This window comes from Thamnophis sirtalis, unplaced genomic scaffold, assembly GCF_051295495.1.
Source record: "Thamnophis sirtalis isolate CommonGarterSnake01/CBP01778 unplaced genomic scaffold, rThaSir2_p1.2 scaffold_8, whole genome shotgun sequence".
Classification (NCBI taxonomy): Eukaryota; Metazoa; Chordata; class Lepidosauria; order Squamata; family Natricidae; genus Thamnophis; species Thamnophis sirtalis.
The window spans coordinates 49,737,002-49,755,522 of NW_028261388.1; the positions used below are offsets into that span (position 1 = coordinate 49,737,002).

At 37.7% G+C, this 18,521-nt stretch overlaps 1 protein-coding gene across 1 annotated transcript in view; it reads right to left on the bottom strand.

Moving 5' to 3' along the window:
* The window catches only part of TIAM1 (TIAM Rac1 associated GEF 1), a 202,774-nt gene extending 187,189 nt beyond the window's left edge, over positions 1-15,585 (bottom strand). Inside the window, exon 1 of the mRNA XM_087721587.1 lies at positions 15,421-15,585. The gene's annotated coding sequence lies outside the window, so the exon portion shown is untranslated. The remainder of the gene's footprint in view (positions 1-15,420) is intronic.
* Between the last annotated feature and the right edge of the window lie 2,936 nt (positions 15,586-18,521).

The following is an 18,521-nucleotide window of genomic DNA, read 5'->3' on the forward strand; positions in this document are numbered from 1 at the left end:
TGCAATCATCAGAGCTACCAAGAGCTGCTGAAAAAGGCTATTCTGAGTATGTCTTGGAAAGATATATTGATGTGAAGATTTAAAAAAAAAACCTGAAAAAATATCTGTGATCTAGTTGTTTTCTAAACTGCAATTGTACTAGGTTTGAGTTTTTGATATGCTCAATGAAAAAAAGAATAGAGTTGTTGCAATTTTTGTTTACCAAAATAGAATCCAAAGAACATTGGGTAGGTGCGTAAAGGCATGACAGAAAAACTCTAGGACACGTCATGCTGCAAATGTAATTTAAGAATTAAAATAGATTTTAAAAATCATTTACAAGCCAGGAAACCATGGGTACAAATTGAAATTTTAGCCACTAGATGCATTCAATGCACTAAGCTGCAGCATGGTTTACTGAATTAAGTACAATAAACTAGAATTATCTCAGTTTGCACAACATACCACACCACTATAGTTCATAGCTTAAAAGCCATAATAAGCAAGTTCATAAAAAGCATTCTAAGCCAAAATCAAATCAGGGTTTCTAACCCAGTCTGAATGTAGAAGGGGACTTATAAGATACATTGGGTTCAGAAAAATTATCCTTGGGCTCCAGCTAGTGGTCTTGAACATGTCTTTTCTGAACCTTTAGTTCCCATATATAAATGAAGAATTGCAAACAGGAATTGCGAACACAAATAGAAAATCTAAGGACTGGACATTATTTAAAGACACGTGCACACACACATACATTTTGCAGACACAATCATTAGGCTATCATTACAAGACCCACTCAGTTTCAAGGCATAGTTTAAGATTGAATTACAAAAGTAATTCAAATTGTTAATATAACTTACAAACGAGGAGAATCAATTCAAATTTCAAACTGAGACAAAAATTAATATTCCAATGAAAGACATTTCTTCCTCTTTGACAAATGATCATGACCACTGCTCATTAGACAAATAAGCATAGCTGTATTCAAACTAGAAGTCACTCTAGTGAGAGGTGATAACAGCCTCCAGAGATCATTCTCTCTCACTATAAAAGACATTCTTCGTAGATTTTTGTTTTTAATCAGAAGCCTGAAAATGCCATTTATTGTATATTGAGGAATAAAAAGAACTTAAAAGGACTTTTGGAGAAATAATTTGAAGCTTAATTTACATTTAATGGAACCTCTTTTCTTGTATTTAATTATCATTTATAAAGAAACCTTCATTAAAACCTACCAAATGCATGCATTCATTGCTATCTGACTGGATATTACTAAGCATAAAGGATTACATCTAATTAATGGGAAAAACTAAAACAATTCATATGTCTTCCTTTATTTTAAGATTCATATATACTAACTTGCTATCAGCAAATCTGATAAACTTATTTACGCAAATAGTCATTCACCCTAGTCTCTAGCTGATGCATACATTTTAACAATTATCTTGGCTGATTCTCCCTTAATTTAAGCCAGTCTTTGCAGGTAACAGCTCAATAAGTCATGTTCACATCTTTTTCATATTATAGTCCTTAGTCCATATTATAAATCCATATGGCTTTTTTAGAAGTAGGATTAGATAACTAAACATAGTCTTCTACTGAAGGATGTAATGATTAGAACAACATAAAATATGTAAACCTAAAAACTATATATATATAACAGTGTAAAAGCCTTCTTTTATATTTAATATCAAATACATTTTTACACACATACTGTACAAAGATATTTTCCTTTGGTGAACCCATTCTTCAAGTGCTTAGATAGGCATACATCTGATACTACATAGAGTATAAAATAAGACTGATGGTAAGATCATATCTTCTTTTTACACTGAAGTAACCTGCCTTACGATCTCAGACTACAGGACATTTACTCCAGCCTTCTATCCTCACAGCAAACAAGTAAAATTCATAAGATAGACACCTATGAGGCATTGAATCAATATCACTTTTTGATTCATATATCATATCAATTAAACATCAGTGGCTTCCAAGTTTTTTCTAGGCTACATACAGAAATATGAAGTGAATGGTCCACTGAGTTGGCTGCAAAAATAAGCAAAATCATCTTGTACTCAGCTTCTTTTTCTCTTGTTATTTGTCCTCCCAAGCTTTTTCTTCTCTCCAAGTAGTTCCCTTTCCCCACATTGAGGATAGTATGTTTATAATGATTATTTATTTGAAAAATTTTTGAAGTTTGGGACTGAATTGCACAGCTAGAGTTATGCTGATCTTAGCAGTTAACTGGACTGCATCCATTGGCATCACTTTTGCAAAACTTCTGGTGCACTCCTGCATGGAGCGTTTCTCTGCCTGATTTTTCAGGATCCTTTCAGCCCTTTCTGGCACAAATTCAGGAAGTGCTCCTAATACTTTTTATAACATTTTTAGAGGGAGTTTGGGGTGGAGAGGAAGAAGGGTGAAGAGTTGGCTTCCACATGCTTTTTTCTGGTGATTGAAGGTTATTTCTCCCAAGAATAAATTAAAATCAAGTTATCTAAATAAAAAGCAACAACCTTTTAATTGAGATTACATTTCAGTTTATTTCAGTTTAATCTTGTTTTCTCTTAACTTACAAGAAACTGTTAATCATGGCATTGAGACTCTAAAAAATAAGTTTGAGAGGAAAAAACCTGGATATATTCAATCATTTTATGAGTGTACACATTTATTCATTCAACCCAGAGTACAAATACAATATTGCATTGTTTCTTTTAAAAAATATCCATCTATTCACATTTTATATTGTTTATCATGTATTGTAAAAAAGGCACTAGTCATGAATACTTACCTAAATTCTTTATTTTATATTGGTGATATAATAACAAATGTCTCTATAAAGTTTCACTCTTTCCTAACAATGCACATTCAAAATTATACTGAAACATCAATTCTGGAAATATAATTTATTTCTATAGAAATGTTCTAAATTATTAACATGGATCATGGATTTATTTCTAAACAGTTTTAAACTTTAAAAATACAATTAAACAATACTTGATTGTGATTGGTTGGTTGGTTGGTTGGTTATATCCCATCAAGTAGTGTTGACTCTTAGCAACCTCAGAAAACCTTCATAATAATCTTTATCCAACCTGGTCATTCAGGTCTTCCATAGATTTTTCCATATCTTGCTGGTGGTTCTCCTCTTCTTTTTTTATACCTTTTCAAACAACATAGGCTTCTCAGTTGTATAATATGTACAAGAATTTAAGCCTGGGCATTGTTCTACATTCCATTTGTTTCTTTGTTTTTGACTATCCATAGTATTCTCAAGAGTCTTCTCCAACACAAAAGTGCCAATACTTTTCTATCTTTGCTTCTATAGGCCATCGCAAGGAAAATGATTCTTTGTGAATATAGACATATCATGACATTTGAATATTTTTTTCCAAGACCTTCACTGACATCTTTTCAAATACCATATTTTTCGGAGTATAAGACACACTCCCTCCCCCCCAAAAAAAGCTAGGTGCGTCTTATTGTCCGGAGCGTCTTATAGTCTGAAAAATACAGTACTAGTTTGCAGTGTATTACTTGACAGCTGATTCCTTTACTGTTAACAGTTGATCCTAAAAGGCAGAAGATCTCCAATATGCCAGTTCTAACAAGCAGTTGTACTTGTTGCCACTAGTTTTGCCTTCTTTATATTCAATCTTAGTCCTATTTTCATTGTGCTCTTTGACTTCCATTACTAGAATTTGCAGGTCGTTTGCATTTTTAACTATCACAGTCATATCATCAGCATAGTGAAATTATTGATATTCATTCCTCCATTTTAAAACCTGATCATCTTCTTCCACTCCAGATTCCCTGAATACATATTCTGAATACAGGTTGAATAAATAAGGGGAGAGCATACAGCCTTGCCTTACTCCTTTGCTGATTTGGAGTTGGTCTTTTTCACCGTCTTCCATCCAGACAGCGGCTACCAGGCCTGTGTAATGGTTTCACAATGAGATAGGACAATGAGATATTCTAGGATTCCCGTTTTTTCTAAGCACATTCCACAGTTTAACATCAAACCCTCTGATTCCAGCAGCTTACACCAACAATAGCAAAAAATACAAAAAAGACCCATAAGAGTTAGAAACCACCATGTTATAACTTCTGACATTTCTAACATAAACCAATCTATCATAAAACTAAATAAAGCAATCCAGACTGACAGTGTTGACATACATCTCAGATACATCTGTTCCTCATTCCACCATCCACCTGCTTTTCCATTAGATACTGAAGCTCCAAAAAAAATCTCCAGTACATGCTGATGTACCCCGGAGCTCAATGTCTCCTGCTACCTGTCCATCAATTTATTTATTTATTTATTTATTTTTTTAGTTAGTTAGTTAGTTAGTTAGTTAGTTAGTTAGTTAGTTAGTTAGTTAGTTAGTTTGTATGCCGTCCACTCTCTAGAGACTCAGGGCGGCTTACAAGTAAAAAAGGGACGGGGAAGTCATACAAAAACAAAACAGCATTAAAAGGTCCACAACATTCACAATTTAGGATGGGGCTGGACAAAATCAACAGCCCCAGGCCTGCCGGAACAGCCAGGTCTTGGTCGCTTTGCGGAAGGCCGGAAGGGTAGCAAGGGTCCGGATCTCAACTGGGAGATCGTTCCATAGGGCAATTAGAACTACTTGCATGCTAACAAGGAATGGGGCCACAGTGAAACAGTACTCCCAATCCTTGCAAACAGTTCAAAAGGATGCCATGTTGAAAATGGGAGTTATGATGTACTAGGTCACTTAAAAATTCAGCAGAATTAGTATGATTACATTTCAATTTTGTAGACATTACCCCAGGTTGCTGATGACAGCAACCAGTACCTTTTCTGCCCCTTGCCTGGACCTGAATTATGACGGAAAAGGATCAAGATAATCCACTTTATCCAAAGCCTTTTGTAATTGTCATTCATTACCTTCCATCATGTTTCCCCAAAAAGGAAGGTTGGAGATTAGGTATTAGTTGTCTAATATACTAGATCCAAGGTCACCTCCTTAAAGGAAAGGTGTACAATTCCCTCCTTAAGGAGGTCCACACTTCACCCTCCTCACCACCACCACAATGACTTGTACTTGTACTTGTACTTGACGCCTCTTCACCCATCGTGGGTATAGGCGACTTCCATGGAAATTTGACGCCACTGCCTTCGGTCCTGGGCTAGGGTTGTCAGGTGGTGCAGCCAGTCGCTATCATATGATTTTCGGCTAAGATTGAATGGGCGCATGACCACATCTTCGGCTTTCCGTTTGAAGTGACGCAGAGTGGTTAGACAAACACCTCCTTTTGGCCGTTTCCAGGTCGGACCAGGCTGTTTGGAATGGATACGGCGATCCATGGAAGCTGTTTCGGCTGGATATACCCAAGGGGACGCCAGTCCCAAGGGTCGACAGAGCCCGATTGGTGGGAACGGAGGGCACCACGTGAAGGCCGGGTTGTTGTTTGATAGCTGAGAGGCTTTGCAATAAGCGTTGCAATGTTTCCCCAAAAAGGAAGGTTGGAGATTAGGTATTAGTTGTCTAATATACTAGATCCAAGGTCACCTCCTTAAAGGAAAGGTGTACAATTCCCTCCTTAAGGAGGTCCACACTTCACCCTCCTCACCACCACCACAATGATACACAGTACCCCAATCTAGCCTCTCATTCTCTTCTTGACTGCTGTATTATCAGGGTAGGGAAGGTAACAGAACTCAATTCTTCAAGGAATCCATCCACTTCCTCAGGATCAACACACTAAACTATTCACAAACAACACTGTCAAATATTACCCAAGCCTCTTTGGATTCTATCCAGTCAGCTTTCAACTCTGAGTGAATACAAGGGGGATTTTATCTGCAAAGTACTCTGTTAACCTCTCACAGCAGCCTTCCTAAAAATAGTCTGGGCAACTTAAAAAAAGAACAGCATACCTCTTCAGGGGAAATAAGGGCAGAAAAGTAATTTATTGCCATTATTGCTATAGTACAGATTCACATTTGGGTTTTTACCCATATCCAGATTTGCTGCCCATTTTCCATCAGCATTACTCCAAATGTCTGCTTCATCTCTTGGAGTTCCCCGAGATCACAACACAGGAAGACACCATTTAGGGGCAATTCTTTTTTTCATTGCCTCCGTGTTCCAGAAATTTGCCAGACTCACTGCTGAACCATCCTCCAAATTACTGGGAAACTTCCCAAGCACCCCCCAGAAATAAAACTGGATCCAGCAGTTATCTGGGCCAGAGGTTATCTGGATTCTTACATTAAGCACAAAGGTGAATTCAGTGGCCTAATTGAAGTTTTATAATTCCATGATTAAAGACGTTTCTATGTCAGATATTGATTATACAAACATCTGCAATGTATCGTCAAGAGTTTGAATCCCAACTCTGTAATAATATCAACAAAGGTTCTTTCCCATTCCCTCCAACATTAGGACTATATTAGAAGGTTAGAATAATCTGTAGTAAGCATCTTATTCCTATGTCTGGTTTCCATGATAAAGCAGGAAATCAGCTCCATTACAAACCCCAAGCCATTATTCTGCGGCTGGCTTGATAGATTTTATAGCCCTAGTAAAGAGAGAGAGAGACTCATAAAAAGGAAGCCTGTCTCTATTCATCAGCCTAACAAAAACTCTTGTACAGATTATTTTAGATAGATAGATAGATAGATAGATAGATAGATAGATAGATGGATGGATGGATGGATGGATGGATGGATGGATGGATGGATGGATGGATGGATGGATGGATGGATGGATGGATGATAGGTAGGTAGGTAGGTAGGTAGGTAGGTAGGTAGGTAGGTAGGTAGGTAGGTAGATAATGATATGATATAGATAGATATATAGATATAAAACACACACACTATTCCAACACTTCCGAATCATATATCTCCCCCCCACCCAAAAAAAAGAACAATATCATTCTCCCTGGCAGGGTTGTGCAGCAACCTCCACAGAGCGCCAGTGCATTGCTTGCTGGCTGGCTGAGAGAGAGTTGCTCTTTCAGATAGGATTGTGTAACTCGCCCTACGTGTTTTCCTGCAGTCTCTTGTGGCTTACTGTCATATTTTGAGGCAGACATGGTACAAAAATCAAGGTTATTTGCTAGCAGCACCAAAATATTTATTATTGTTTCATATCATTTGTAGCGAAAAATATGCTTGAGATCACTAATTCTGGGAAATGAAGTCTCAAAACATCTAGAAGAGATTGAGAGAAGCTACGGCTCTACTATAAAAGGAAACAAGAATGTTATTACCGCCTTCTCTTGTCTGTTATGTTTTTTGACATTTCTTGAATCTATATGTTTGATGGTTCTAGATTCTCCCAGAGCATTGAGGCAATAACTTTTGGACATTACAAAAAGGATTATTTGACTGATATTTAATACATTAAATGAGCTTTCAACATATTAATACTGAAATGCAAACATTCTGTTCCGCTACTCTAACTGGCTTACAAGGTTTCCAATATCCCCTCATAGTTACATATCTCAAAATGTATGGCAAAGTGCCTCCTGAATGACATAAGAATAGCATTTAAAATCCTGGATAATACATGGGAAATACTTCCTTGCAATTAAAGTTCATTCATTTGCCAAGTTCTACTCCATAGATTTTAGTGATTATTTTCAGGTAATACATTTTCTTGATGGCATTTTCTCCAAAGTATCATGAGGTCATACTTGCATTAAAAATAGCCTTTGAGGCATCAAGTTGCTAAGATTTCATTTACCATTAAGGTACCCCACTGGAGACACTGAAGTATATCATCTATGTGCATCTCTATTAATGCTTTTGCTGGATACACACTAACCCATTTCTGGGGGAGAGGGAAAGAAATATTTTTTCTGAAGGATTTTTCCCCCTCTGCTTGACAATTCTTTAACTAGTTATGATAAGGATTTGTGGACAGGGCATACAAATGAAGGACAGATTGAGTTGAAACCTACAAACAGGAAAAGAAAAACATATATTCAGATCCCCTGAATGATAATGTCCAGTAATACTAGTCAAAGCTTACACTTTTAAGGAATTTGCCTATGATCTTAAGCAGCCTTCAGGCTTCACAGAATTGCTGATAACTACACTAATCTTGAATATCCAGCAAAGGCATACATAGCTAATGAAGTAAGAAAAATCCTTTCTTGTGAGCAATGTTTTTTTTAATGTTTGAAAATGTATCACATTACATGTCCCTACGGAAATCAAAGTTATATAGCCTATATCCAGTTCTAGTAGTAGTTCTAAGCAACTGTAGTGATTATAAGAAACATTTAGGAATCTCATACAGTTTTAAGCAATGTCATTAAAGATGCTACCCATAATATATCCATTGTGGTTAAAATCCAGAGCCAGAAGAATAGATTCACACAAATAGCCTATTTATATACCTAATTACCACAAGAAAAATAAATGGAGATATTGATAAGGAAAGGAAAAAAAACCAAGTAGAACGACCACTTAAGAATATTACATTTGAAGCTATACTTGGAATTTATTTTAATGATTATGTATTGTAATTTCTCAATATTTTGGAGACATAATTACATAAGTATGTGGTGTTGAATTGTTAATATCAATCTGGTATTACCAGCTGTGATGGACCAGTTCCCATACATATCGTTCAGGATTGTGGCTGGGTAATTATGGCAGGTGAAGTGCAATATCCTGTATTTTTCCGAGTATAAGACGCACATTTTTCCCTCAAAAAAGAGGCTGAAAATCTGGGTGTGTCTTATACACTGAATACAGCATTTTTTGCCTCCTGAAACCCTACCCCACTTCACCAAAATGGCTGTGCCTAGCCTTTAGGAGCCTTGCAGAGTGCTTCTTGGGGCTGGGGAGGGTAGAAATGAGCAAAAAGCAGGCCATTTTTGCTCAATTGTGCCCCCACATCCCCCCCAGAAGCATTCTATAAACCTCCTAAAGACTATTCATGCCCTTTTTTAAATAAAACAGGCCCATTTTTGTGAAAGATGGGGCGTTTTGGGGAGGTCTGCAGAGTGCAAAAACTTTTTTTTTTATTTGCCTCTTCAAAACCTTGGCGCATCTTATACTTCGGTGCATCTTATACTCTGAAAAATACGGTATTTGGAAAATACCAAATTGAGGCAAAAATATTTAATTTTAAAAGAGGAGGGAATAACGATAACATTGTGAACTATTATGATAACAAATTTAGTTTGTCTAAAAAAATTACACATCATAGAATCTATTGCAGTTTAAGTGTGTTCTTTTATTTTAATAACTAATTTCAAAACATCATTGTGAACACATTAATAACAGAAATGCTTAAAAATGCAAATCTCTGAAATAAATCCTCAGAATTAAATGTAATTTACGCTAAGGAAAATATGCACAGCAGCATCTCTAATCGAACATCTTTCAGAATTTCAGAGAGTAAAGTTCCCAACTAACAAGAATACATCCCAATTTTGAATTTATCAAAAATATGGAAATGATTCAACTAAGGGAGATGGCCGAAGCTGAAAAACTCATAAAAAATATTTCAAGACTAACCACAATCTTATACACTTACCTCAATGTATCTCACTGCACTAAGTAGGGGTCTGTAGGGCACTATTATCAAAGACCTACGTGCTACATACAGATTAGGAAATCTTTCCTCTGAAACATATTAGGGCTTTTTTAAAGTTATCACATCTTTGACTGACCTACAAAAGTCAATTCAAGAGGCAACATCTTCTTGTGGGATTTTACCTCTTCAGACTATACTGAGGAAATTCTATCATGACATTCCAAACATTCAAATTGGAATAAATTTGCTGTTGAATTTGAGAACTGTCAGTGAGAAAATATATTTTGCAGTACCGTTTTACATGACTATATTCTTAAGTAACCACAGATAGTTCAATGGAATTATTTACCTAGGAATAAATCTATACATCAGTAGATATGATGGCCTAGTTATTCATATATGAGATTTTGGGAGAGCAATTTTGCTAGAATTTCAAGTTTGCTCTTAAGGCAAAAATATCCATTCTAGAATTTATGCTTGTCAAATTAAGTTTGAATATAGGGTATAATCATTAAAAAAGCAAATATAGCTCTCCATAAGAGAAAAGGGTACATTCTCAACAGCATAAATGCGAGTCTATTCAGTCAAGAAGAAAAATATTTTAGTTCATCTGTAGCTAAGATCCTATCTATAAAGTATCATGGGATGTTATTTGTAGACCCTGCTGGAATCATACAACAGTTGCAAAATAAAGCCCACAGAAGACAACAGACAATTATTATGTAAGTAGCGATGCATCTCTGAGCTGTTGGAAGTAGGAGGCAGCACAAAAAGCAGCAGGGGGTTCTCAAGGATGAAGAAGAGAGAAGAAAGGAGAGAAGAGTAGGAGGTATGACAGCAAGATTTGGTCAGGGAGGAGGAGTTGACGTGATAAAGCATGAAAAGCTAAGCCTTTTTAAAAAGCAAAATGTTATCCGCATCTAAAGAGGCTCCAGCAACAGTTGCTATGGAGACAAGAACTTTGACTTCTGTTACTAAACTTTAGTCATTCTGCCTAGGTAGCTACACTCGTCAGTATCACTTCCATAGATGCCGCTTTAAAGCAAGTTAAGAAATGTTGCACAGTGGCAGTAATTCTTAACTAAAATTCAAAACATTATATTCTTCATTATCATGTAACTTACAGTAATTTAGGCATATCTTCAAAATCACCTATACCTACAGTAGTGTCTGCACAGACACACATACTGTAGTTTTAAAAAGCATCTTTGGCTCAAACTGATTAGAGTTTTAGACAACAATTGCAAATTACAGAAGGGGAGAGCAAACAGGAGGATAATCAGATTCTTAAACAGATTATGGAAGAAGAAAAACAGTAACCTTTGCGTGTGCATGTCTAACACAAACGTTTGTAACAAGGACCATGCAATCTCTGGTGAGTTGCAAGTACTCCACAAATACATCTCAAAAGCAAGAGGTGTTTTTTTTTATTCCAGAGAATGTTAACATTTCCATTCTCATTTTTTGTGGAATTAGCTGCCCTTGCTTTTATCTTTTTGGGCTGAACTTTTTGGATGCTGCTGAAGGAAGGTTGGGAATGTGGCCTCCAGATGTTGTTGAGTTGCACTCACTTGCTGTGAATTGTAGCTAAGCAATAAATGAAAGGTGACAAGTTCCCTATCTTGAATATGCTAAATTTCTCTGAAAAAATCTCCACAACTATGTGCTGAGGAAGCTTGATCACCATATAAAGCCTGGAGCTCCATATTGTCCATTAGTGGTGTATAGCTAAGTGTGTTGTGCAGACACAACTAATTGTGTTTTATTAAACAAATAATGATTAAACAACTATGGTTTAACACAGTATGTGATTTTTGTTAATTTATACATTAAATAAAATAGTTCAAAGTTCTGTATTCTGTTTTGCTCTTAAACACATTTTCCCCAGTTAGCACAAAAGAAGTCTCTTCTCAAAGTGCTAATGCAAAGAGCCCTTCTGTGGGATAGTTGTCAGGTTTTCATTCTTATGTATCTTACTTTTGGAAAGAGGATAAAGCAGAATTTTTGAGTTCTCCATGCTTAAAACAACAACAGAAACTTTCATTAATGGTTTGTGCAGAAAGTTATAAATTGTGATATGTTTTGCACAACACTAAAAAGTTTGGTTAATGAGTGGGTACTATCATTTTACTCTTAAGCCCTGTTTTGCATAGATCTTTAATTAAGCATGTAACATTTTATGTTGACTGAATCCAAAATGGTTGTGATTTTTGGAACTATGAAAACAAGAGCACATAGCTCATGAAAAAACCCCGGATAAAAATCTCCATATGATATATTGAAAATTTTGAGCTCAGGCTTACAAAAGTTGGTTCAGCTGTGACAGGAATGTAAAATGGTACCATTCACCAATTTTTGTACTTCATGTCATCATAAAAACAGTTTATGATATCTAAACTTTACAAAAGGGTGTGGAAGTTCTTGAAATTGAAAAATATAATAGTTCATACATTTTAAGAAGTCATAAAATATTGATTACAAACAGAAGTGCCTGAGTTTACATACCAAGATAAGCCAAACTGAAACCTTTTACCATTTAGCCCAGTTTGAGCCAAGCCACTAATGCCTATAACCAACCACATTGATGTCAAAATGATGAAACATACATCATAATGTCATTGTATAAAGGACCTAACAAAGCACTTGCATCATGATATCTGACCCATATCTCATATTTCCCCCGCTTTTCTATCCTGCAGATGTCTCTGTACCCAGCCAAAATCAGAGACACTAAAGCTCTACTTCCACAAATAGGCTCTCATTGAATCTTACAATGTCTGATAAATAAATACCATCTGACAATTCAGTCTTATAGGTTACATAAGGGGAAAGCTCTCTTTTTTATCTAAAACATTCTGGAAAGAATGTTTTACACTAATGTTGATGAACAACACTTGTTCCCTGTACTCCCTGTACTTTAGGCTATCTCTTCCCCCATATTGTTATACTGATAACAGACCATCAGTCAGCTTTGGGACTTAGATAAAGTGGAACACAAGAAGCAGTGAACTTCTAATCTGATACTCTGCCAAGAGAGTTTCTCTTTTTTGAATACTGTATAACTATGCTCCGGTATAAGGATAACTCGAAACTCATTCGTCCAAGTTGCTCTTTATCTAAAGACTTTTAGTGGGGGAAATAGGTAGCAAAGTCATGCAATAGAAATACCAAAAATAGTAATTTGAATATTATTTGCCAACTGAAGCAAGTAAACTTTATTTAGAGACTTTTTATAGTAGAAATGGGGTAACAAAGTCATGCAGTAAAAATATCAAACACAGTAATTTTATATGGCAACTAAGGCAATTAGACTTTTAAAAACATTTGATAACTCTTGACCCATTGGGTCATTGTATCCTAGATATTTTCTTACCAGATTCCCCAATGGCTTTCAACAATGGTAGAGCTTCTAATATGATGGAAAAGTTCTTAAAAATTTAGGGAGATATTCAGAGATGTATCTACCTTGAAAATAGCACAGTCAAACATCAGGAACTAATCACAGGAAATGTTTTATGACATTTTGTATTATGTCATAACATTTAAATAGTATCTGGTTTTGTCATAAAATGTTTTACAAAATTTGCCAAATGTCAATTCCATAGGAGTCATGCGTTCCAAATTTGGGACACATTCTATAAGTTAGTCCATTTGGTTCAAAAATTGATTCCATATTTTTGCACAATTTCCCCCAATTAAAGGTTACAAACATTAGCATTTTAGTAGTGTATAGATTGCAATGCCATTTCTGCATCTCAACTAAGTCTGAAAAATTAGCCTTTTGTATTATTCTGCAAACAGTATAGAATATAAATATTAAAATGGTCTGATTATACATTGTGAGAATTTGCAATACTAGACAATATTTTATTATTCATTTCAGACACTCCTGTAAATTATAATATGATGTCCACAATCTTGGGTTGTCATATTAACTTAGCTACTATTATCTGTAAATCTTACTTTGTGAACCCAGACAACGGCTTTTTCAACAAATTATGATTAAAAGGTTAGCATGACGTGCAACAGGGAAAGGGGTAAATTGGCAATGGATATATTTCCTGCTCTTTGTTCCCCTACCCTTTCCTCCCCCCCCCCCCCAATCCATAGCTAAACACACTAGGGTTAGACCATCTGCAACTAATATGTTCCTTAAAAACTGAAAACTTCATCTGAAAATAGGCTGGACAACACAGACTATACCAAGCAGAAGTTAAAATATACTTCTGCAGATTGCACAACTGCTTTTTAAACAATATATTAAGAATATATAAAGTGGCTAGGCATCTACAGAAACATGTAGTATTATCTCTATGCTTTTGTGTTTTAAAGTATCTTTCAAGTGAGATAGAGGCCAGTTTATGCTAATTTTTAAATCTTATTACTGCCCATGACATTCATCTAGAGCTATTTATAGAAGGGATTCATTGATACAGTGTTATAGAACTGAAGTAAAAAAACAAACATGGCTATAGGTTTCATAAAAGAAAGAAACATGAGTTGTGAGGTAGGTCGGTAATATTTATGGCTCCAAAAATGAGATGCAACTCATTTCGTGTAGTAAGATGAATTTACACAGAGCATCCCAGGGAACCCTACTGTTGTCTAAACTGACCATCAAAGATGATTACATGAACAGCTACATAATTTATTAGGACACTGAAAGAAACCTCTGGAATTTGCCAACATAAACAGAAATGCTCATCGACATTTCTTAGAGGACAGCAACAAGATCCACAATCCATCCACTAATATATGCCTAAAGAGGTCTCCCACCCAAACCAACCCACTCCCTTCCTTTCAAAGCAGGCAGGAGACTTCAACAGCAATCAATGAATCAGAATAGAGCTGGAAGGGATCTTGGAGGTCTTCTAATCCAATCCCTAGTACAGGCAATACAGATATCCCGGTGTGCTGTCCCAAGTTCAATAGTGAAATTCTTCAAGAGCCTCCTACCCAAAAACCCAGAAGCCCACATACAAGCAAACCAATGAGTCAGTCCTAAACGCTGTGGTCTTACCCATCTACTAAGAAATAAACCTACCGACTTTAATGGGATTTATTCACTGGAATGTCTCAGGTAATACAGCATCGGCTATCTCCACCGAGTAGTTTCTTGGCTTTGATCTCCGAGCATTTGAAATGCAAATAAGACGGCGGGGAAGACGCTTACAACTAAGGTTCCGTCGGATCTATCTGTGCAATTATGCCCTTCCGAAAGAACGATTTTCTTCTTCTCGGGCTCAGTTCCCCAACCCCCACAACGCCACTATTATGCGAATGTTTTTTTTTCCTCGCAGTTGTGCTGAGCGGCCACATCGCGCTTCAGCCCGCCAGCTTTATCCCGCTTTCTTAAACCCCCCCTGGCCGGCAAGGCTATACATAGGCTCAGCTCTGAGAGCACGGAAGGCTTCCATTGAAGCACGGAGGACATCGCTCCCGCAAAACTGGCATGAACCCCCGAGGCTCAGATTGCACCGATAGGATAAAACGGGCTTCTGTGGTAGGCAGACCTCCCGCTCGCCAGATAGGCTCGCACACGATCCTCTCTCTCTTTTTTCCGGACCATCCAGCGCCTTTCCTTGGCCACGCACACCTCAGGAGCCTTTTCCTTTCCGACGGACATCCATTCAGCGTGCTCGGTTGAGAAATGCGTACAATGCACGGCGCAGGCCAGCCTCACTCGCATCTGCGCTAGGGAAGTGGGGAAAGGAGAGACGGGGAATCTGATGGAGAAGGACAGGGGGGGGGAGTGCTCTCTCTGCGTCTCCTCTCTCTCTCTCTTTCTTTCTCTCTCTCTCTCTTCACGGAGCTTCCATCCATTCATTCATTCATCCATCCATCCACCCATCCATTCATTCATTCATTCGGCCAGTCAAGTCAGCCAACTACATAGCGATGTACCTACCAAGCATTGCTTTCTTGCCCGTCAAAGAGGCACCGATCGGGCGCTGCAGCCTACAGGAGTGCCGCAGCAACCAGAGATCTTCGAGAAGGGCAGGCACACGATGGCTTTTCTCCAACTGCAGAGCAGCCGCCGCCGCCGCTGCCGCCGCGGTTCTCACGATGCCATTCTGCCAATAGCAATTGCTGCCATATTGTTACGGCAAGCGCTGCGAAGGGCGGGGCGAGAGGACTCCTTGGAAACCGACGGCTATTGGTCGCGCGGCCGGCCAATCAAACCGACGCAGCCCAATGAGCCAAGCCGGCGATGAACAGCGGGGCCTTTGGAGTTAGAATGCGGCGTGACAATAGGAGCTGCACGCGGAAAGCCAGTCAGGGAGGAGGGAAAGGGTTTTGTTTAAGGCAGCCTTCGAGCCTTTTGCCGAGCCGAGGGAGGCGGTCCGAGAGCGGGGAAACGACCTACCTGAAACAAAAGTAGTGCTTTTCCCTCCTGAGCCAATCCAGTAGCGAATGGGCCAATCAGAAGAAAGGTTTAGGATTAAATTATGCGCGCCCGAAGTGGATTTTCAGCGATTGGCTATTTATTACGAAGACAAGAGGGACAGGGTTTTATCCCATTTCTTTCGAATAGACCAGTATTTCTCAACCTTGGCGACTTTAAGTCCTGTGGACTTCAACTTCCAGAATCCCCCAGCTGGGGGGATTCTGGGAGTTGAGGTCCACAGGACTTAAAGTCGCCAAGGTTGAGAAATACTGAAATAGACGAAAGCGTCGCTGGAGCGCAAACTCTAACTCGTGGGTATTGGTATTGGGGGTATCCCCCCCCTCTTTGGGAGGTTGTCACAAAGAGGAGGGGGACAACTTATTTCCCAAAGCACCAGAGGGCAGGACAAAAACAAAACAAAAGATGGAAGCTAATCAGGAGGAGAAGCAACCTGAAACTAAGGAGAAACTTCCTAACAGTGAGGACAATTAACCAGGGGAACAGCTTCCCTTCAGACGTTGTCCCTGCTTCATCACCGGAGGTTTTTAAAGAAGAGACTGGAAGAGATTTGTCTGAAAAGGTATAAGATGTCCTACTTGAGCTAAGAATTGGACTACAAAATCTTCAACGTCCCTTCTAGCTCTATTCTGATTGATTGATTGACTGACTGACTGACTGATTGCTGGAGTGTTGGATGAATGGATGTTATTAATTCAAGAAATGACACCTTACTTGTTAATACAACCGACATGGAATTGCAACCAACCTTTCTCTAAACTTAAGAAATTCTGCAAACATCTTGTAACTTTAGTAACCATCTATATGTCCTCTTTTTGTTTGATGATATCAAAATGTGGCCATCTTTACAGAAGGCTAAGCTCCTCAATGTCTCACATTTTACAGCAGAAGCTTGAAGCTAATTTATGAAGCAAAAGCAAGAAACTTAAAACACTTTGAGCCTACAAAAAGTATGGTTGCCTAAGCTTGTGTAGTTCGAAGTCACCTAATGAGATACATGGAAAATGGTCCTGCAAGTGCAACTGATAAAATGAATATGTTCTGAAACATGTATGCAATAGCCTAGTTTGTCTAGTACTGTATTTTCCCTTGTTTATGCTGCAAAATAATAACACAGCTAACTTTCTGACAATTTAATCAGAAGCAATTGATAAAATGAGATATAACACGGGCACTATAGTAATCCCAAAACCTTTGTAGAGTGATATTTTTCTTCAGGCCCAAAATAATTTCCTCCCCCCACCCCACCTCCCAAAAAAGCTCCAGGATTCTTTGTAAGGCAAGTTGTCTCAAAAACTTCTTTTTATCAAGGACACCACCTACAGTTAAACCCTGGCTTCACCAACAGAAAAACAGCAGTGTTTATTTCTGTTCTTTGCCAGACTGGAACTGCTGTAGTTTATCTGTGGCAGGAAGCACATTAGTAACTAGTGGTCTTTGGTTTTTCAAACCTGGGGATAACAAGATTTTCAACCCCAAATGCTAGATGTCATAGTACAACAAATTTACTAACTAATATGTTTTCACTAAGACCTCTCTCTTGAGGTTGATTAGAGACATTTGAATATCTTCCGCACCTTTGATAATTTCTTTTTTGATGTGCAGTAATCAGTACTCCATAGTATTCGAAGTGTGGTGGCAGTTAGAATGAGTACTACTAAGTGATTCATTTCCTGAGACCCTCCAATAGAGAATTTGCTTTTTTTCTTCAAACTATTTCTCCTATAGATGTGCAAAACAGTGTGGTCTGGTCTTGAACTTTTCCTCTGAAACTGCAATTTCAAGTACTCCACAAACAGTATATTTCTAAAAGTTAATTATCGAGAACAATAAATACTCTATAGTGTTCCACATCTGGAGAATTCACTTCCATAAACAGATTAAGACCCCCTTGAAAGTGTATGTTGGTCCATTATAACGGAGAAACAATGTTCCAGGAATGCTAATTCTGATTTGTCTATTGATGATAGCTTAGTGAATAAAGATTTACAGCCAATATGAGTTACAACTAATCATAATCCCAAGATCTCTTTCTAGTCTGTTATATCTTAAATTCCATTGCATAGGGCATATATGAAATTAGCATGTTTTGCCTTAATGTATATTATTCAATTGTTTATCTACAATGGATCATATTTTAATTACAACTCTCATTCCTCTAGCAGCAGTAAGAATATATTCATTAGTACTTTGCTTAATTTGATGCCATCAGTGGCTGGTCATAGCACTAAGATGGCATTGATCACTTATGTTGATGACTTTTAGTTGACTTGAAATGGGGATAGTACATCTATCCTGGCCCTTCTTGATGTTTCAGCAACTTTCAGTGCCATCAGTCATGGTATCAGGAGATTGAAAGTATGAGATAGTTCTGGTATTGAAATAGTTCTTCTTTCTCTGGGGCAACTCCAGTCGGTGTTGGGGGGAGAGTGGGAAGATTGAGCATCAAGCCCCTGCTTTGTGGAGTACTTCAAGTCTACTCTCCTTGCTCCTGTTTAATATCTATATGTAGCTACTACGTAGGTAAGATCATTCCTCAAGGCAGATGTCTTGAGTATCACTGTGATCAGTGATCACTAATACACTAATGATACCCAGTTGTA